At 39.6% G+C, this 19,589-nt stretch overlaps 1 protein-coding gene and 1 non-coding gene across 2 annotated transcripts in view; both read left to right on the top strand.

Moving 5' to 3' along the window:
- The first annotated feature begins 5,254 nt into the window (after positions 1–5,254).
- The window catches only part of CERS3 (ceramide synthase 3), a 98,643-nt gene continuing 84,308 nt past the window's right edge, over positions 5,255–19,589 (top strand). Inside the window, exon 1 of the mRNA XM_076004812.1 lies at positions 5,255–5,892. The gene's annotated coding sequence lies outside the window, so the exon portion shown is untranslated. The remainder of the gene's footprint in view (positions 5,893–19,589) is intronic.
- On the top strand, positions 13,794–13,941 carry LOC142872068 (small nucleolar RNA SNORA62/SNORA6 family). The gene has a single exon (XR_012920309.1). It is a non-coding gene; the product is annotated as a small nucleolar RNA SNORA62/SNORA6 family (small nucleolar RNA).

The following is a 19,589-nucleotide window of genomic DNA, read 5'->3' as shown; positions in this document are numbered from 1 at the left end:
GGGGAAATTCATTTGGTTTAGATCTCCCCTTTGGGAGGGTCTGGAAATGATCAAAGAGTAGCAATGCCTGCCAAACAGCCATAGTCCTACACATGGCTTACTCTCAACCTCAAGCTTGGTCTGTATTTATCTAATGCCCCGTGTGATAACCAAATCTTTTGTTACTGAGAAGGCAGAGGGTGTGGGTGTCTTACATTCAGGAATGGGTCATCATTGGCTGACATTATGAAACTTGATCTAGCTTGTGTTTTTCATAAGGCATTCCATCCCACTTTTATAAAAAAAAAATCTTACCAGCGAATTCATGATAGTGAGAGGTACATGTTCTTAGATGTCTCAGGTTTCCCAAGCAACTCTTCTCCCAGTTCTTTGTTAGCAGGTGGCGTGGTAGGGTATGGGATATATGATAGAACAGGAGGAAAGGGAAAAAGCTAGATTATGATCTCCTTGGAGTTGGGGACATTGTCTTCATCTTTGCACCTTGAGCAATATATGTGTTGGGTGGATGATGGATGGATGAATAAGAAGCATTTTGTTTCCTCATTGCCTTGTTCACACAAGGCATGGTATTGACAGCCCAGATATTACTCAAACAGTAATCTATCTCCCTCTTACCTTCTATTTCTTCCTACCTGTTTAGTGCCAATGCAACTCTTATGAATCCATTCAAAGCACATGAAACATTTACTGAAATGCTCAGTACAATGTCGGGTAAAGGAATTGCAGATGTTGAAGTTACCGAATTCCATCTTTAAAGACTGAGATAGTCATGAGGGGATGAAAACTTTGACCACTTCTGTCTGTTTCCTGATTCCATATTATGTAGTCTTAGCTCCTCATTTAAAATCCACTGCTTATGCTTTCATGCATGTGGGATGTGAAATAGTAAATTTTGAGAGTCAGTCTTCTCTGTGGTCTCCATTCATACCTTTGTTCTTGTGTATGAGCATATAAATATACCCACACGGCATACACATGTGGTTATTTCTCTCTGCATCTCTGTGTAATAGATCTGTGAGTGCTTTTCTCATCTGTATGAGTGTATATTTGTATCTGTTTTGGCATTCATGCTATATTTTTATTTTTGAGATCCTTAGTTCCTTCAAAAGATATGATGTGCCTAGCACAAAGTATAAACCCAATAAATACTTGCTGAATGAGTTAATGAACGAATACTATGTTCAGAAAACAGTGAACGCTGCAACTTGGAAACTGTACATAGTCCTTGTACTTAAGATTTAATTGGAGAAACTAAATCTATGTGCATGAGATAAAGTCTGTTACAAAGTAACATAAGAATAAAAGTCTATAAATTAAATATTTAAATATATTAATAATATATTAATAATCATCATAGTAATCATAACCATAATCATAACATTCATATAATGTTTACTATGTGCCAGGTACTGTTTGAAGTGCTTACACACACACACAAACACATTCATCCAATGTTTTTACCATTCTATAAGTAGTGTTATTTTCCTTATTTTGCAGCTGTGAAACCTAAGGGACCGAGAGGTTAAGTGACATGTCTAGAGTCACATAGCTAATAAGCATAAGATCGCATAGGGAGCACAAAATGAGCCAGGGGGTGAGCAACAAAAACTTTCTGGAAGAGGCAAGTTGGGCTGTGTCCTGCCCCTTGCACTGACAGCCACACCTGAATCATTTGCATCAAGTCCTCAGTATATGATAGACTTAAATCTTCAAGGGAAAAATCTCGCCACCTCCAACAAACTCAAAGTAGAAATGGCCTCCTTCATGATAAACAATATTGACTTCAAGTTTTGAAAATGCCTGATGAATTATCATTGAAAAAGTAACTACCTATTGTAGTGGAGAGGAAGAGACATGATCATAAATATATAGGTAAATAAATTTATTGTGTTAGCACTGAGTGCCAACTCTGTGCCAGGAACTGTTCTAACAACCCCCGAGGATTCAGCAATAAACAAGGCAGACAGAAATTCCAGCCCTCGTGGAGCTTACCTAGGGGAGAGACAGACAATAAACAAATAAGAGATATATTAATAGTTAGAAGGGGTTGGAGTTTTGAGGGAGAGAGGGTACCTAAGCAAGTTGGAATGTATGTAAACCATTTATTCTCATGACTCACTTGACTACAGAAGATCTTTTCTTTAGTTTACTGACTTTCTCACAAAGTGGCCTCTCAAATTATCTGCCAGAGAGCCTTTCAACCTGGGCCAGTGTAAGTGTGGAAGCTGGGTAGAGTGGAGGGAGGAGAGATGAAATTCAGGCCCTATAATCCTATAATCCATTTGGGGATTTAATTGAAGCATCCTATGGAGGAAGGAAGACTTTTATGTCAAGATGTAGTCCTCAAGTTCAATCATTGTAGATATTGATCCAGGGACATAAAGATGACTAAGGCATGTCACTTAAGATTTCCCAGTGTAGTAGGGAAGCATTTGTGAAGACATTTGTGTATTTCATTGTATCCCATATAAGTTTTTCCACATACCTATTTAAAGAATACATAGTTTGGTAGCATTTTGACTGAAACTGAGCAAACCTTTGCATTTTTGAAGTCTATGAAAATAGAAAACATTAGAAGAAAATAATTTGTTGATATTTAAAAGCTCAAAAATCTTGCCTGGTTAGGGTAAGAACAATATGGCCAAACTGTATTCATTAAGTTTCTTGGAAGGGATTCTGTCTGTTGAGGGAAAAGCAGGTTGATCCTATATAACGTATATTTTCTTCTCTGGAAAATTAGGTTAAGAATTGGTTCAAAGCCTGGCATGCAGCTTAGAAGTTGCCTCACTTCCCTTTCTTCTATGTGTGCACTCCATGCAGCTGTGTACCCTTTTCTCCTGGCTGGCAGAGCTTGTGGTACAATATCTAGTTTTCTTCCTCCTGTTGTGGCCCAAAGTCCATTTTCCTGTAGTCTGCTTTCTCAGTTTTCCTCTTCTGAGTTCCTGAGCAGCCTTCCAGAATCTTGATTGGGTTTGCCTCAGGTCCATGCTGCTCTTATTCCCCTCCTGCCCTTCTCTGTGTGAAATGTACATGGAGGCAGGCACTTTACACACTCACTCACTTCAGTAGCATCTAGAAACAAGCTTGCTCTGTGGGGGAAAAAGCATCAGCCTTTAATGCACCTGTACTGCTCTGGCAAAACCTCTCCACTGTCATGCTTAATATCTGCATTTCATTTGTCAGAGGTGTGATATTAACTTTTTAAAATGCAATGAATTGTTAAAATTCTAATGAATGACTCAATATCTATTAATGAGGATTCAAAATATAAAACTGATTTGATGTCTCAACTCACTCCTATAGTTTTCTCATAAAATGAAACAGTTAAGCGTCACCTAGAAGAAATGACACCCATACACCCATCTCGTTCTTTCCTATAACACTTTCAGAGGTTCTCTTTTCTATTAGCAGTGAACTGATAAACTTACCGTGAGGAGAGAGAGAGAGATTGAGAAAGTGGTTACCTCAAGAATCCTTGAAAGAACCATATTCCTCTTTGTTTTCAGCTTGGTGGCCTGTTTCCTGCCCTGGGCTTACCTTCCTCAGAGGAGCGGAACCTGCGCATAGACCCGCAGCTCCCTCCCAGTCTTAACTAAAACCCTCAGAATTCCTCACTCTCATCCCTCTAGCACAGTGTGTAATAGGCTTATTTTTACATCTGTCCTTACATTTTATACCTTGACAGTGAGTCAAGAAAGACAGCAGATGCTAAAGGGATCCTTTTGATTATATAGGAGGTATTGAACTATGTATAAATAGTTTCTATTTGACTTGAACATTATGTCTCATCAGTTTTTGTATAATGAAATAACATGTATTTCATTATACAAAAAACTTAAAAAAAAAGTGATTCTATAGTACTCCTTTGGCTTGTTTAATTCTGAGAAAGGGAATCTGGAATAGGGTTCTGGAGTATTCTCTTCCTCAGATATCCCTGGAGTGGAAATGAATGTTGCTCACAATTTTGGGTGTTCATTGTTCGGCAAGTCTTGAATAGGCACTATGCTAAGCTCCAGGGATAGAGAGATGCCTAAGGCTTATCTCGTGAGCATTCCCAAAGTAGTGGGGAAGCAGATACAAAACAGTTAAGCTATGGTAGTGTAGGAAGTGTTGTAATGTAGGTATAAACACAGAACTGGGAGGGCTGACAGCTGGGAAGCTTGAGAGAGGAGTCAAATTTCATTAAGCAGAGAAGACAGAAAGAGCAGCTCATGGCAGGGGCCGGAAAGCTGTTTGCTCATTTTACCTGGAATGCAGTTGAAGCTGCAAAAGGAGATCCTAGAGCAGTAGGTTCCAACCAGGCTGCCTGGCACGCCAGGATGTGGTCTTGATCTTACAGGAGGAAGGTGGCTGGTAGAGGTCTATCAGCAGGGGAGTGAGAAATGATAAAGAAAAGGAAATGTTTTAATTAGGAAAATGATTGAGGTGGCAATGGGAGGCAGATGGGCTAGAAATACAAGGCCAGATATCAGGAAGACCAGGCAGTTTGCAGCAGTCTCCTGGCAAGAAATGATGAAGACCTGAACTGACAATGACCCCATTTAGTGACCAATCTGCTGTAAGTTCAGTCCTTCTGCCAGATAGTTTTTAAAACATGGGCCCCTTAATGAAAAAAAGAAAGTCTGCAAAGAGGAGGGCAGACTAGGAAGGACTGAGTGAGCAATCCAGGAAAGGACCTTTTTATCAATCTTCTTTCTTTAAACTAAATTCATTAGCGAAATTTGAGAAACTTTGGAGTTTCAATGAATTGGAAATTGGTATTACCCTTTCTCAGCCTCTACTCCACTTTTAATTTGCTGTTGTCTATTAGCTGATGGAGAAAGAAAAATGTCTTTCAAGAGTTGGAGACAGCTAGTGAGACGAGCTTTGAAACAGGCTTTCAGAGTAGGCGGCACTGCTGATGTTTGGTTTACGGGTGATACATGAGTCAACTTGTTGAATCTTTCTTACTTGTCAAGTCACCTTTAAATAATCCAATCCCAGAGTTGTTTCATCTTTAGGCAAGAGCAAGTGAAAATGGCCCCAAGAGGTACAACATCTCGAGTAAACATTATAAAATGTATACACACTTGCCTTTAAAATTGAAGTGCTTCAAGCCGACAAACAACGTTTATTTCCTGAGAGGAATAGGCTTGTCTGTATTTGTCTGTGATAATTATTCTTTGAGACTGAAATAAAAACAATACAAATTACGTCTGATAGTTCTGAAAAGGAAAGATTGCCAGAGTATTTTATTTTTTGGTTGTTATATGGTTTAAAAAGTGACTGTTTTTTCAATTACTAGGAAACAGGCAGGCAAATCATATTTCCATGGACTGATGATCCTGAGTGGATGAGTTTTGTGGCGAGGTGGTGGTGGTAGTGGTGGTGATTTAGTAGAAAAAGTCCTGCCGGTATTTACAGGCTTCTAGAGAGTACTATAGTTGTCAAACCAGCTCATGGGATAGTGCAGCGTTGTTGACAGTGTTCCAGGTTTCTCTCCGCCACGTAAGTCCCTTCCTTTTAGTACAAACGGCAAGACCATCCTGTTCAGTAGCTGACTAATGACTGCGTGCACAAAAAGCCAACAACGATGAGGCAGTTGATGAGTTTGTAATTCAGGCTCTGACTGAACTCCAGTTTTCTCTTCTCCAAGTGGTGATACAGGAAGCAATATCCTATCAGGAAGAACCTGAGGTGCCATCCAGTAGCTTCGCCTCACGTCACCGACTGCCCTCAGTCAGAAATCTTGACTTGCAACTTTAAAGGGTGGGTCTCCGAGCGAATTTCAGAGCTTACACAGGGATGAGGTGTGTTGCTCTCTGATGAGAACGAAGCTGGCTGGGACGCTGGAAATCTCTTTCTGCTCTTCACAAGCAAGGGGCACCTTTTGTGAACTGGAGTTTCAGAAAGGTAGGCGCCATCTCATTGATGTGGTTAGTATTTGAAAACTTTCACAAACAAGGTGGCCTTGACTGTGTGTGTGTGTGTGCATGTGTGGGTGTGTTTGCTCACACACATGAGAGAGAGTAAGAGAGAGGAGAGGGAGAAAGATGGGGAGAGACAGAGAGAGAAAGAGAAAGAGAGAGGGAGAGACGGTAAAATGATGATAATGCTCAATTTTGGCTTGAGGTAAAATACAGAGAAGAGAAGAGAAGTCTCTCTTCTCTGTATTTGGAAGAAATACAGAGAAGAGAAGTTTCTCTTCTCTGTATTTGGAAGAAATACAGAGAAGAGAGACTTGAAGCCCTTTGCTTCAAGAGTTTTACTTCCAGAAGTATTTAGTAGTGGCGAGCAAATGTTGAGTCCAAACTTCTACTTCTGACCTATATTACTTGCTCTTTGGCAAGTTCACGCTGATTCATTGAAGGATAGGAAGAATGGCTTAGGCAGAGAAATCACACCAGGCTGAATGCTCAGCATAGCTTGGTTTATTAGGAAAGCCCCAACTCCAGGTGGAATAAAAAGGGTGGCCACAGATCTTTGCCAGGTGGCAGGGCAAAGGCCATTTCAGACCATCTCAGAGTACCTTAAATTTAGAACAAGGCAGGTCTTGCTAATCCCACAGACTTTTCTAAGCTGGTTCTGTCTTGAGGGATTTAGTGCCCAATGTCACACCCAGAAGAAATTAGCTGATTCATTCTAAAACTTCCAAATTCATGTAGAAAAGCAAAACAAAACAAAACTTTTTTTCTAATCCAGGAAAATGTTTAGCAATGATGTTATTTTAAGCATTTTTATTTTCTGAAAAGCTTTATACAAAGCAAGAGAAAGAAACCTTTGGGACTCACCAGATGATGAATATTAATTTATTCATTAATCTATAGTAAGTGAGGGTTCAGACTTTAAATTTTTTATGTTTTTATTCCCCTCCACCTACAATCCTTTTTTTTTTCTTAAAAGGATTTTCTATTTATTTTGATACAATTTAATCAGTCGAATTGCTGTCCAAAAGGAAAAATTCATTAAAGAGAAAATAGGCATATGTTCATATAGATAATAATTGTGTGGTCCTCTCATTGAAAGTATTTCTGAGCTGGGCACAGTGGCATACAGACCCAGTTACTCAGAAGGCTGAGAAGGGAGGATCGCCTGAGCCCAAGGAGTTTGAAACCAGATGGGGCAACATAGCAAGACCCCATTGCTCCAAAATATTTTTTAAAAAACCAAAAAAACTCTCTCACCTACTTCTGCCTTTTTCTAAAATATCAATCAAATTAATTTAAATAAGTTTGAAGATGATTCTGGGTTAGTAACAATGTACGTTTATTGAGACCTTGCTATTTTTGTAAGCATTTTCTCATTTAATTAAAAAAGATAGGGCTCATGCTTTGCAGTTTTCAGATGAAGAAATTTAGGCTTACTGAGATTTACGGTAGTATAGCAGGGGAGTGAGAAAGCCAGAACTTCATTGCTTTTCTGCACACTGAGATATAGGATTGGGACCCCTCTTTATTCCCGTCCTAGCCCATCAGCCCTTCACAGAGTACTTGTCACATGGAGGAGTGTTGGAACCCATGATAATACTCAAAGAGTCTAACTTGGTATCTTACAACAAAAGACCAAAAGTCAATCTATCATTTGCTTCTACTGTTGGGGAGAAGCCTTGGTGGGGTGATAGAGCATGGATAGAAAGATCTAAATCCAAATTCCTGCTTCCTGCTTACTAACTGTGACCCCAGCAAGTCAGTGAAATTCTTCAAACCTCAGTTTCCATATTTATAAGGCAGCTATTATAACGTCTGTCACTCAGGGTTGTTTGTTATAAGGAATAAAAAGACAGGGTATGCCCAGAGCCTTCCACACAATCCGACAAGTGATAGGCTCTCCATAAGTAGTATTCTGTTATTACTTTGCACTCATTTGTGTGCTTTTGGTGTGTTGGATCTTGTTCTAGGCCCAGGGGTATCACTATGAACAAAGTAGACAAGTTCCTGCTCTCATGGAGCTTCCTTTCCACTGGTACTTGTTTATTCTATCATAGTGGGACTTTTTGGGAAATCACTTTGTGATTATTGAGATCCTTCTTTATGGAGCTGATTCAGCTTTGAGACAGCCTCTGAAGCAGGTTAATGATGTCCTATGCTAAAAGTCCTCCAAAGCACAGTAAAATTATGTAAAAAGCAAGAATATCAGGTATTTCTTTTCCAAAGTCAGTTTGTTCTACTAATCATTGCAGAGTGATAGGTCAGGAAAGATATGCTTACACACACACACACACACACACACACACACACACACACACACACACGTGCATGCAGTTTATGTGAGTTTTTCCTGGCCCCTACAGCCAGAGCAGAAGCATTGCCAGGAGCTGGCTAAGTGCACATGGGAGGAGGGTCCTGGGCCAGCTCCAAATCTGCTCCATCCTCATAGAACAGAGGGTATTATGGCAACCATTCATTTGCCTTGGGCCCCCGGCCATCTATACAATAGCCTTGGGCTTTCCAAGGCCTCTCCAGTGTGAATTTAGGGATGTAGTGCAAAGACTAACCTGGAGATATACACCTTTATAAAGATGGATTGGGAACAAAAGTGATTGGCTTATTTATTGGCAAAAAGGCTAGAATCAAATTCATTGCATAGGCCAGTTGGCATTCAAGAATGCTGTTTAGGCAATATGTCCATAACTTTGAATCCTGAGGAACTGGAGATCATAGTGGAGAGATAGAAGAAAGGAACACAGGAGAACTTCCTCTGAAATTGAATGCAGGTATATACGTCTTTCTCCTGGAAACACCTCCATGTCCAATACCCCAATCTTATTGTGTGCGGCCCTAGTTTGTGGGTTTCTTTTTTTTTGTTTTTTAAGACAAAGTCTCACTCTGTTGCCTGGCCTAGAGTGCCATGGTGTCAGCCTAGCTCACAGCAACCTCAAACTCCTGGGCTCAAGCAATCCTTCTGCCTCAGCCTCCGAGTAGCTGGGACTACAGGCATGTACCACCATGCTTGGATAATTTTTTCTATATATATTTTTAGTTGTCCAGCTAATATCTTTCTATTTTTAGTTAAGACGTGATCTTGCTCTTGCTGAGGCTGGTCTTGAACTCCTGAGTTCAAACGATTCTCCTGCCTGGGCCTTCCAGACGCGAATTTGTGGTTTTATTTAGTGGGTGGACCCAGGATGATTGAACAAATCTTTATGTCTGCTCTAGACAGACCAGACAAGACAACTGACAATATGAAAGAACTCATTCTAAAGTAGCAGACCTTATTTTCCTAAGCCCTATGCAACAATCAATGCCATCATTTTACAGCCATACTACATACATTGTCTTAAGATTTGTCCTTGTAGCTGCAATTTTAAATGACAAAAACATAAACCAAGCCAAAAGCCTAATTAAAATAAACAAATTATGGCTTAATCCAGTTGGCAAGTGAATGGAGAGATTAAGAACCTTTGAACTTATACAACACACTAATGGCCAGAATTCTCCACTGAGCCTTCTATTGATGGTGGACAGATGTTGATTGTAAGTGGACTTTAGCAATCACTATGTTTCTAAAACAGATTATTTTTAAAGTTTGTTATTATCATATCTTAAAATCTGAGAAAGTCTATTAATAAATAGAAGGTATCTCTCATGAGAAAGAGATTTGGCTTGGGTCACCTTGAGACAAATTCCACCTTTCCCATGTATGAAAATTTTGCATTTCTCAGTATATGAGTATTTACTTCTCAAATATTCATATGAAGTTAAAAAGTTTTGGTTATTTATTTTTTGGCCTACCTGGTCACTGGAAGGTCTGTGGAGAGGATTTGTGCTGGTGTTTTGTTTATATAAGTTTCAATTTAATGGAAAGTTTCTCCTTTTTATTGTTTCCTGAATTATATCTTTAGGAAATACCAGGAAACTAAGATATTTAACAAAAATTCCCAAATCCCTCTGCTCAAGATTAGTACATGCACACACACACATACTTACACACTTGTGCACACATATATGAAAACAAAATCAAAAGATACATACATTTCTCATTAATGGGAAAACATAAAATTGACAGGTAAGGCATATATTTAGGTTATTTAAAGAGGCAAGATATTAACATTAGGGGCTTGAAATCATTTTTATTTACTATATCCATGTTCTACAATGAAATATTTAGTGAAGAAAAATCATGTGTGATAATCCATTTAATTCTCTATAGAGTACTTGTATGCTGGAACAAGGTTTGTTTTATTTTGGTTCCTTTGCCAGACATATTTTATTGGATAGTCAATGAATACTTGTTGATTAGATTGATCCTGACATAGGCTGAGCAATAAACTAATCATTTCAAGATTTGAGCAAAAAATTCTGAGAGCATTTTCTTCAACAAAGAAGATACTTGACCTCATTTAATAACTAAATTGGCTTCAATTTATTCCCCTCAAAGTTTGTTTTTTTGTTTGACATAAGATTAAAACTTTAAAAACATACAATATGCTGATGCTAAACAAGTCTCAAATTGTGCAGATTAGCAATTTTCATTTGTAATGTTCACATCACAGGGTCATTACTATATTCCACTCTGGGTCAGAATTGCAGAGTCTCATAATGAGCTCCTCCTGTTCCATTAGCTGTAACTGGCTTTACCTGGCTTGTTTCCAACAGAGATTTGCCTAATGTGGAATTCTGGTTTATAACTAATTGTGTAAGAGTAAAACTTCATAGCTTTTCAAGATGAGGACTATACAATTATATGCAAGTTGGATTTTCCTAAATTGATTGTTTCATAGATTGATTATACTATGGTAGTGCTTTTCAAACTTTTTTGACCATTACTGATGATAAGAAACTTTTCAGATCTCAACTTAGAACACACACTCACACACATACACATAATTTTCTGAAATAATAGTTTCATAAAACAATACTTGATACTTGTCAATGTTTTTTGTCTATTCTATTCCATTCCACTGTACAAAATTTCTGGCTATGACCTACAAATTAATCTGGTGACCTACTGGTAGTAGTTCTCAATACTGGCTAAAAATTAAAATCAACTAGGGAACTTTAAAAAAGAAATGCTGAAGCCAGAGGCACAATATACCAACAGAATGGGCTAGAGGTGCTAGAAACAAACATCTACCTTCAGACCCTTGATTTATGGCAATTTTGTCCCTCAGGAAAGGATGGCCATTTGAACATCCATATGGAAAAAATAAGTCTTGATTCTCACCTCAAAATTCATATATATCTAAATATTAATCTAGACATGACAGGTAAACTACATAACATCTAGATCATCACTGTCCAGTAACGGTAGCCATTGGCCTCGTGGAAATTGAGCACCTGAAATGCGGCTGGTCCAATAAAGATGTGCGTTACGTGTAAAACACATAGTAATTACTGTAGATAAAGATCACAAAATATCTCATTAATAATTTTTATATTGATTACATGTTGAAATGACAATATTTTGAATATATTGGATTACATAAAATAATATTAAAATTAATTTCACTATTTTTTTTTTACTTTTAAAAATGTGGCTTCTAGGAAATTTAAAATTACATATGTGATTCCCATTTTTTCCCCACTGAACAGCATTGTTCTAGATGGTAACATAGATTATATTTATGACCTTGGGGTCTGTAGTGATTTTTTTAAACAAGACACATAAAAATACTATAATAACATGATGAAAAAGATCTATAAATTGGACTATACTAAAATTAAGAACTTCTATTTCTCCAAGCGTACCATTGAAAGAGTGAAAGACAAGCTGCACAGGGAGAGCATTTGCCATGCATATAACCAACAAGGAATTATATCCAAAACATAAATAAGTCAATTTTGAAAGATGGACCACCACAATAGAAAAATGGGTAAGAGATTTGAAAAGGTTCTTCACAAAAGAGCATACTCAGATGGCCAAAAACATGAAACAATGCTCAACCTCATTAGCTTCAGGAGAATGCAAATTAAAACCACAATGAAGTATCACTACATACCCACCAGGAGGTGAAAATTTAAAAGATAGACAATAGAAATGTTGGCTCATACCCTATTGGGAGAGTGTACATTAGCACATCTTTGAAAACTGTTCAGCAATATCTGTTAAATTGAATATAAATATACCTTATGTCCAGGCATTTTCACTCCTAGGTATATGTTCTACAGGAACACATACATCACCTAAAGACATGTTCAAGAATGTTCATGGATAGTGGCATTAACTGTTACACTCCAAACTTTCAACAACCCAAATTTCCATCAACAATGGGATGGTAAAAAAGATTGTGTTATAGTCATATGATGGAATACTAAACATCAATGAAAATGAGTCAGCTACTGTTACATAAGCAACATGGATGCATCTCAGTCCTAAAAGTTGAGTGAAGGAATCAAGATGCCAAGGAATGCATTTAGTTTGATTTTATTTATATAAAGTTCAAGAATAGGCAACATTAATCTGTGCTGTTAGAAATCAGGAGAGTTGAGGAAGTTGGGGTAGTGACCGGGAGGGGGCACAAAGGAAGGGTCTGGGGTGCTGGTAATGTCTTATGCTTTGTTGTACTTCAACAATTATGTTAAACAACAATTGCAACACCAATACCAGGACTTCACCTTCAGAGATCCTGACTTAATTGGTCTGGGTAGGGAGAGAACAGGTTTAAAAATCTCTCCCAAGTAATTCACATGTAGAGGGAACCTGTGTACTAATGGGTCACAACTGGCCCTTTGAAACCCTTGTGCTATGACAAACCATGATCATTATACCTGGCTATGCTAGGACCTTATTATCTTTACTCAAGTCACACTGACTTTGAAAGCATCATTCACATTGATAACTCTTGGTGACACTAGGAGTCACAAAGTTAAATGCCTTAGAAGGCTGGTCAGGTAACTGAAATTAGCAGTGGCTAGGTTAGGAAGCTTATGCCCTGTTGAAAGCCTGCAGCTCCAGTGATTATTGCCATATACGATTTTTCAAGTTAAGCTGCAAATCTGGATTTTTATGTGAGAATTCCTGAATTTTAAATGTTGGCTTGAACAGCTTTAAAGCCCTGTACATGTCAAATTAAACTGATTGGTATCCCCAACTTGGATGGCACTAAGTTCTTCCATTGGTTTGGAACTCTGACTTTAAGTTTTAGAGCTAGAAGGAAACTTATGGGTATAGTTGTATAACATATTGATTATATTTCCCTTTTTCTGCTTCTGCAGGGATGTTGTGAAAGTAAATGTGACATTTGAAGATATATATATATATACACACACACACACACAGTACTTGAGTTCCTTGGTAAAAAGATTCATATATACTCAAGGCAATTATCATTTTTTTCTATTTTATTTTATTTATTTTATCTCCCTTGTGTTTTCATAATTGTAATCTTGGAAAATTACTTTCGGGACTCAAAAGTTGGTTATCTGGCATTGCTTTTCATGTTCTGGGGAGGAGTGGTGTTTGGGCAAAGCAAGTACCATGTTATTTTCTATGAAATACTGTAGATTCATATTCTTTGTTTTTGAAAGGGGAGATATTGACTGGAAGTTCCATTTGAGAGCACCGGGTGGCAAGTATCCTCATCGTCTTGCATGCTATTTGCAGCTGTGCTCTGGTCTCACCTTCTCCCCCTCCAGCAGTCCCTAATACCTGATGTTCTGATGGGAAGGAAGGAGCAGCTGGTTGCACCAGGCAGGCCTCCAGCTTCCATTGTCTTGCCTGTAAAGGCAACCTTTCAAAACCACATTTCTTTAAACTCATAAAATGTGACAATCAGTCATGATCACTTGTATGTTAAAGAATCATTCACAAAGCATGTTCATGACTATTCACTTGATGAAAAGCAAATCAGGTGACGTAAAGAGAAGTTGTACTTCTGTGCACATTGTTAGAGCTTAGAGTTGAGGCCACTGGCCAGTGAACGCACTGTCGGTACTATGTCACATGAGGGGCAAGTGTTTTGCTAACACCACAATGGGTCTCTGGCCTAATGAGTGAAGGTTGATAGTAATCTTTGCTATAATAATAATAATAATAAGTTGCTCCTTTACCCTTAATGCCTAAACTTGAGTCTGGCTCTGTGTGACCATGAGCAAGTTGCTTTTTCTATCTCTAAACTTCATATTTCACCGGCAGATTAGAGGTATGAGTACTTATTATTGTAAGGATTCAATGAGTGAATGCTTATGGGTGTAACTTTATAAACTGTGATATATTACCCAGTTGTTAGCTATAATTTAAATCATCTCATTTACTTTTTATAACAAGCCATGAAAAGGTGGTGTTATTATTCCCAATTTTCAGCTGCAGAACCAGTTATCAATGCTGCTGGGCATCTGAATCACATCCTATACTTTCCCCTACAGCAACCGTCCCTGCTCACAGAGAGCTCCGCAGTCCTCAACCTGCCCAGCTCCCAGTGAGACAGTAGAGAACTCAGACAGAAAGGGTTCACATCTGACGCAACACCCTGCTTTTGGCCTGTAATTTTCTACCCCTTCTTACCAAGAGTTTTGCTAAACAGCAAAGCCAGTTGATCACAAATATATTTTTCCTAACTGCTTTCTAGTGAAGGTGAAAGTAAACAGTGAAGAGGTAGCCTGCTAGAGAGGAGAACTGGGAAGTACCAGTAAGCCACAGAGTGAAAAACTACCTCCTGCTTTCTCTGGGAGTTCACTGAATCATCAGGAGTTATATGTGGCTTTCTGTCTTGGTCATGCTACCAGCCACTCTGGTGGCTACACAGCCTGAGAATATCCTTGGCTTCCAGAATTCCTGGGACCTGTGGAGTTTCAGACCTATCCTCAGGCCCTGTGGACAGGCCTACACCTAACATTTGAGGGGCCCAGGTCAAAAGTACAAATGGAGGCATCTAGCCCTCAGCATGTCTCTCTCTCTCTTCCCAACCCAGTTTCTGTCCCACCGAACTAGGAGCCTGGCACATGTGGCAGTGGACATCTCATTTTACATGTCCAAGTTCAGTCTCCTTTCCCCCTCCCCAATGGTTTCCTTTAGGCCATGTCTAGTGCTGTCACTTTTAGGGCAGACCTGGGAAGGGGCCCGTGCAGGTCCTGGAAGTGGGCTCAGAGCTGTTTGGGCAGGGAATTCTAGGATCCTGGGTACCCCTAGCAAGTCTAGAAAGGGGGCATGGAGTGTAGATACTGCCTTGGACATGTGGGCTCCTCACCCCATGAAGAGGCTAGGCCAGGGTATGCCAGCATGTGCAGGCAGGGTGCTCATGGGGATCAGGCTCAGTGCCCTTTGTATACAGTTGGCACTCAGTCATATCACTGACTGATGTGTGACAGAGTGACAAAGGCTGAGCAAGTTCAGAATTGCTGTGGAATGTATAAATACCGCCCCTGTTCTCCCACCATGGTCCACAAACATCCACCTGACAGTGCAGCAAAGGTGGGAACAGTCAGGATTTCCTAAGACGGCAGACGAGCCACATTCCCAGCCTCGGGTACCAGCCGGGGGAGGCGTTTGCTGAGAAACAGCTTCACATGGCAGGGAAGAGAAACAATCCAAGGCTCTCCCTCTCCCCAACAAGATGACTTCACTGAGGCTCAGATAGATGTCTCTTGGTGTATTTTAAGAGAATCCACATAGGTTTAGAGTAGTGTTTTTGTTGGGTATATTTCAGAAAATATTAATATTTACACTTGAATATTTGCAGCTGAGTATCATATGACCCTTTTGTTTGTTTTCTTTTAGAGCATTCCTTTCATTTAGATCAACCTAAAGACATCTATATTTAAATTTCACTACCATGAATAACACAGAGGAACCCTGACTCCACTCATACAGTACCCGGAGCTGCTACCTGAGGGTGGGGATGGAGGTGGCCAGTTCACTCCAACTCCCATTCCATTACTCTCTCTTCTAGGGTCCTTCTCCACAAAATTTAGACCAGTGATTCACAGTGGCACTTCTGCCAACTACATTTTTTGGCAGGAAAAAATTTCAGAAAATATCCAGTGAGTCTTAGTTTAAAGAAAAAATTGTAAAAAGAAGGCATGGCAACCCATAGACCCCAAATCAGGATCAATAGAGGAATAATCAGAAAATGACACTGGCACATGTTTCTGGTCCTCCAGGGGAAAAGGGGTCGATGATATGCCAGATGTGGTGCTGAGCTAGGAAACTTTATATATGTTAGCGCGGTATTTTTGTTCATTCATCCCAGCTGATTTTCATTAATAGGCAGAAATCAGAAAGATGAAATGAAAATTGTATGAATGCATATTGTAGAAATGTGAGGATACCCTTTTTGGAAGAATGTATATTTGAAAAGTCTGGATACCAGAGGAAATTTTTAGTTTTATTTTTTTATTTTTATTTTTTCCTGTAGTTTACCTTTTGAGGAAATTTTTAGTTTTAAATAATATGTTACATTTTCAAACAATATGCCAGGACTTTTTATGCTAGACACCGTTGTAAGCAAAGTATCTTTAAATTTAAAGTTACAGATTTAATCATTAATCAAAAAAGTATATTGAATAAAAAATTATTTTCTATGTTTCAGACTTTGCAGATATCCTTATGTCATTCTCTCTGTCACTCTGTGTATATCTCTCTGTCTCTGTCACTCTCTGTGCATGTATTTCTGTCTCTATGTCTTTATCTGTCTCTTTGTGTCTTTCTATCTACTTAAAATCTGGGTGTTATGCATTTTTTTCTTTAAGAGGATTCTTATATAGATAGGGGCTAGACAGAGATGACTGGCTCTTTTTAGTTCTGAGGTCTTATGATTTATTTTCTCTTGGTGAATCCTTAGCAAGTGCTGGCAGCCATTGGCAGAGGGAGCAGTGCCCTGGGCAGAGAAATGAATGTGCCATCCCTGTGTGCTCAAGGGAGAAAACAGTAACTATTCTAACAGGTGCGCAGTCCCCCAGCCCAGTGGCAATGATCCTTGGCCAGAGGGAAACCTTGCTTTTTTTTTTTTTTTTGTCCTAACTTTTCTTATGATTTCAGAGCCTGAGAAGAAAGTACTTGAGACTCTGTAACCAAGGCTGTATTTTCTGCCTCCTTCCCCACTTCCTTACCCTCTGCTGTAGGCACTCACACCCACTGCACCCCACCCTCACTTGGAGATTACTAGAATCTTTGTCATCTTGTTCTTTTCCAAGGGATGCTTTATTCTGTGGGGACAGCAGGCTGTACGACAGGAAACCTGGCCTTTCAACATTACGTAAACATATATTTTAAAATATTAAAATTCAGGGATTGCTTCATCAGTATGCCTTAGTAACCCCAAGTCCTTCCCTAAGAGTGACCTGGCTTCCTTTTTATTTGTGGGTGAGACAGATGTTCCAAATTCCTTCTTGATCAAGATGTGGCCTCACACCCTTCTCTAGGTCTCACTCCTCTTTCATAAAGTGATTCCTTTGTTGACACTGCCCAAGACCAGTTCCATGATGTAAGAAATCCTTCTGTCACTGAGGAAGCCCGTCACTGAGTTACCCTTTCAAGTGACTCTATCCCTCCGAAGAGCTTCTCCTGCACCAACACCTGGTCTGGGTGACCTAAGCACTGATCAGGGCATTGTGGGAAATAAGGGTCTGATGGCTGGCTGTCGTGCCATTTGGAAGGCCAGAGTGCCATTGATGAGGAAATGCAAACAGTGACCACAGTACTAACACCTTCAGCTTACGGGGCACTTGTCATATGCAAGGCATTACACTAAGTGATTTAGACAAATGGTGTACCTTATTTAGTCCTGACTTAGACCTTACAAAATAAATATTATTATGCCTATTTTACAGATTGAGTTGCTTAAGATCACTTAGCTAGTGACAGATCTGCTCCTCAGACTGGTTTTCCTAAGTTTAGGGTCAAAGTTGTTTCTTAAGTTTTTAGGCTATGTGAGGAATTAAAGGCTTAGAAAATATCATTTGTCCTAGGTCACATAGCTGGAAAATGGTGGCATTCAAATGCCCAAACCCCCTTTCTTAATAAGCCACTTCACCCTGTGTTCCTCCATGTTCTGTCCTGGATATTCTATCCTTGTTTGTCGGGGTGGGAGGGAGGTCTGGACATTTCTCCCCCACCCCCAGGTGAGACCTGTCATTGGAAAGCTTGGAACTACTGGCCCTGCGCAATACAGCTTCTCCAGGACTTGTCCCCGGGTTTTTTGCCTGACAGGGTTGGTACCCATTACGTAAGCTTCCCTCGCTGAAAGAAGGCTATGAAACCAGTTTTACTTCTCCAGCAGCGAGATACAGAGAACGTGGTGGGCGAGGAGCTGTGAAGCCACTGGAGAGTCTCCCTTCAGTCTTCCTGGGGAGTCTTTTTAGACTTAGTACTTATTTTTGTTGTTCGAACCACCTGACCTCTAATTCTTTCCCATACCCGATAGGTTAGGATGATAAGATAATGTCACCACATAACATTTATCCAGCACTTTACTGTGTTCAGTCAGGTATGTCTATATACCTAATCTCCCTTAATCCCTCAACAGGTCTTTGTGGTGGGTAGAATTAACCCCATTTAACAGGTGAGTAAACGAAGATTCAGAGAGGTTGAGTTGCCCAAGATCACTCAGCTAGTAAGTGAAGAGACAGGCTAGTCCTCACATCTGGCTTCCTGATTCTAGAGCCCAAGTTCTCTCATAAATGTTCAGGCTATGTGAAAGACAATGAGCTACTTGTGGTATATAAAACACTGCATTCACTCATTTTTGTTTGTTTGTTTCTTTTATATTTTTATCTTATTCATCAATTACCAGCTTGCAATTTGTATGATGGCTTTACCAACTCTCTTTTAACTGGATGAGGGGACAGGAAAGCTATCGTAGCACCCTTGAGTGGCACGCAGGGGGTCTTTGCAGACACTAAGGCAATCCTTTAGCCTCTCAAATGGGAAAACTGAGACAGAACCAGGTGACTCACCGTTGGCCCTTTGTGAGTCACTGGCAGCAGGTTCCCAGCTCCCTTGCTCTGGCCTGGACCACTTGCTTGTGCCTGACACTAACAACCAGGTAATTTGTGAAGATGTGTGACTCACCAGGAAAGGGAGGAGAGCTTACAGGGATGGACTGGTGGAGTGAGGCAAAGTATTTAGTAGCAGCTGGAAAGGAAATGCTGATGTGATACTGTTCGGAATAACATTTCTTAACATTGCAACACCATTGCCTAGTTACCCAGCCACTAATTTACATTTTCTTTTTAATTTTTAAAATAGGACTTCATGTTTTTTTCATTATTTACACTTTAGATTCCTAAAGTTAATAACAACGACAACAAAAGTGGGGAGGCAGAATAGCTTTGAAGGCAGAATTATTATTGGTCCTGTGTAGCTTTCTCAAAGCTTCCCCCACTAGCACCTTGGACCCCCTTTTCTTTGAACCCTAAGATTTACATTCTTCTGAGACTTAGCTCTTCTGTAATTTTGCTTTACATCCTTCTGACTTTGGTCATACCTGTTTTTCTACACATGTCTATCCATGCTACAGTCTAAGTAAACTTCCTGGCTTCCCTCCCTGGCTCCTGGTGGCACTTTGGCAATCTCTGTCAAGTTGATGATCGGGACCAAAACGAACCAGAGAGTCAATAAAGGTGAGAAGGTGTCAGGAAGAATTATGTTTTGGTGAATGCTGCCTCCTGAAACTTTGTGTTCTGTCTTGTCTTTATTACTTCCAGAATCTAAAGTCAATTTATAAGTAGATCTCA

The sequence above is a fragment of the Microcebus murinus genome, chromosome 7 (assembly GCF_040939455.1).
Source record: "Microcebus murinus isolate Inina chromosome 7, M.murinus_Inina_mat1.0, whole genome shotgun sequence".
Classification (NCBI taxonomy): Eukaryota; Metazoa; Chordata; class Mammalia; order Primates; family Cheirogaleidae; genus Microcebus; species Microcebus murinus.
Note: the sequence above shows the minus strand (reverse complement) of the source record. Positions and strands in the feature narration are given on the sequence as shown.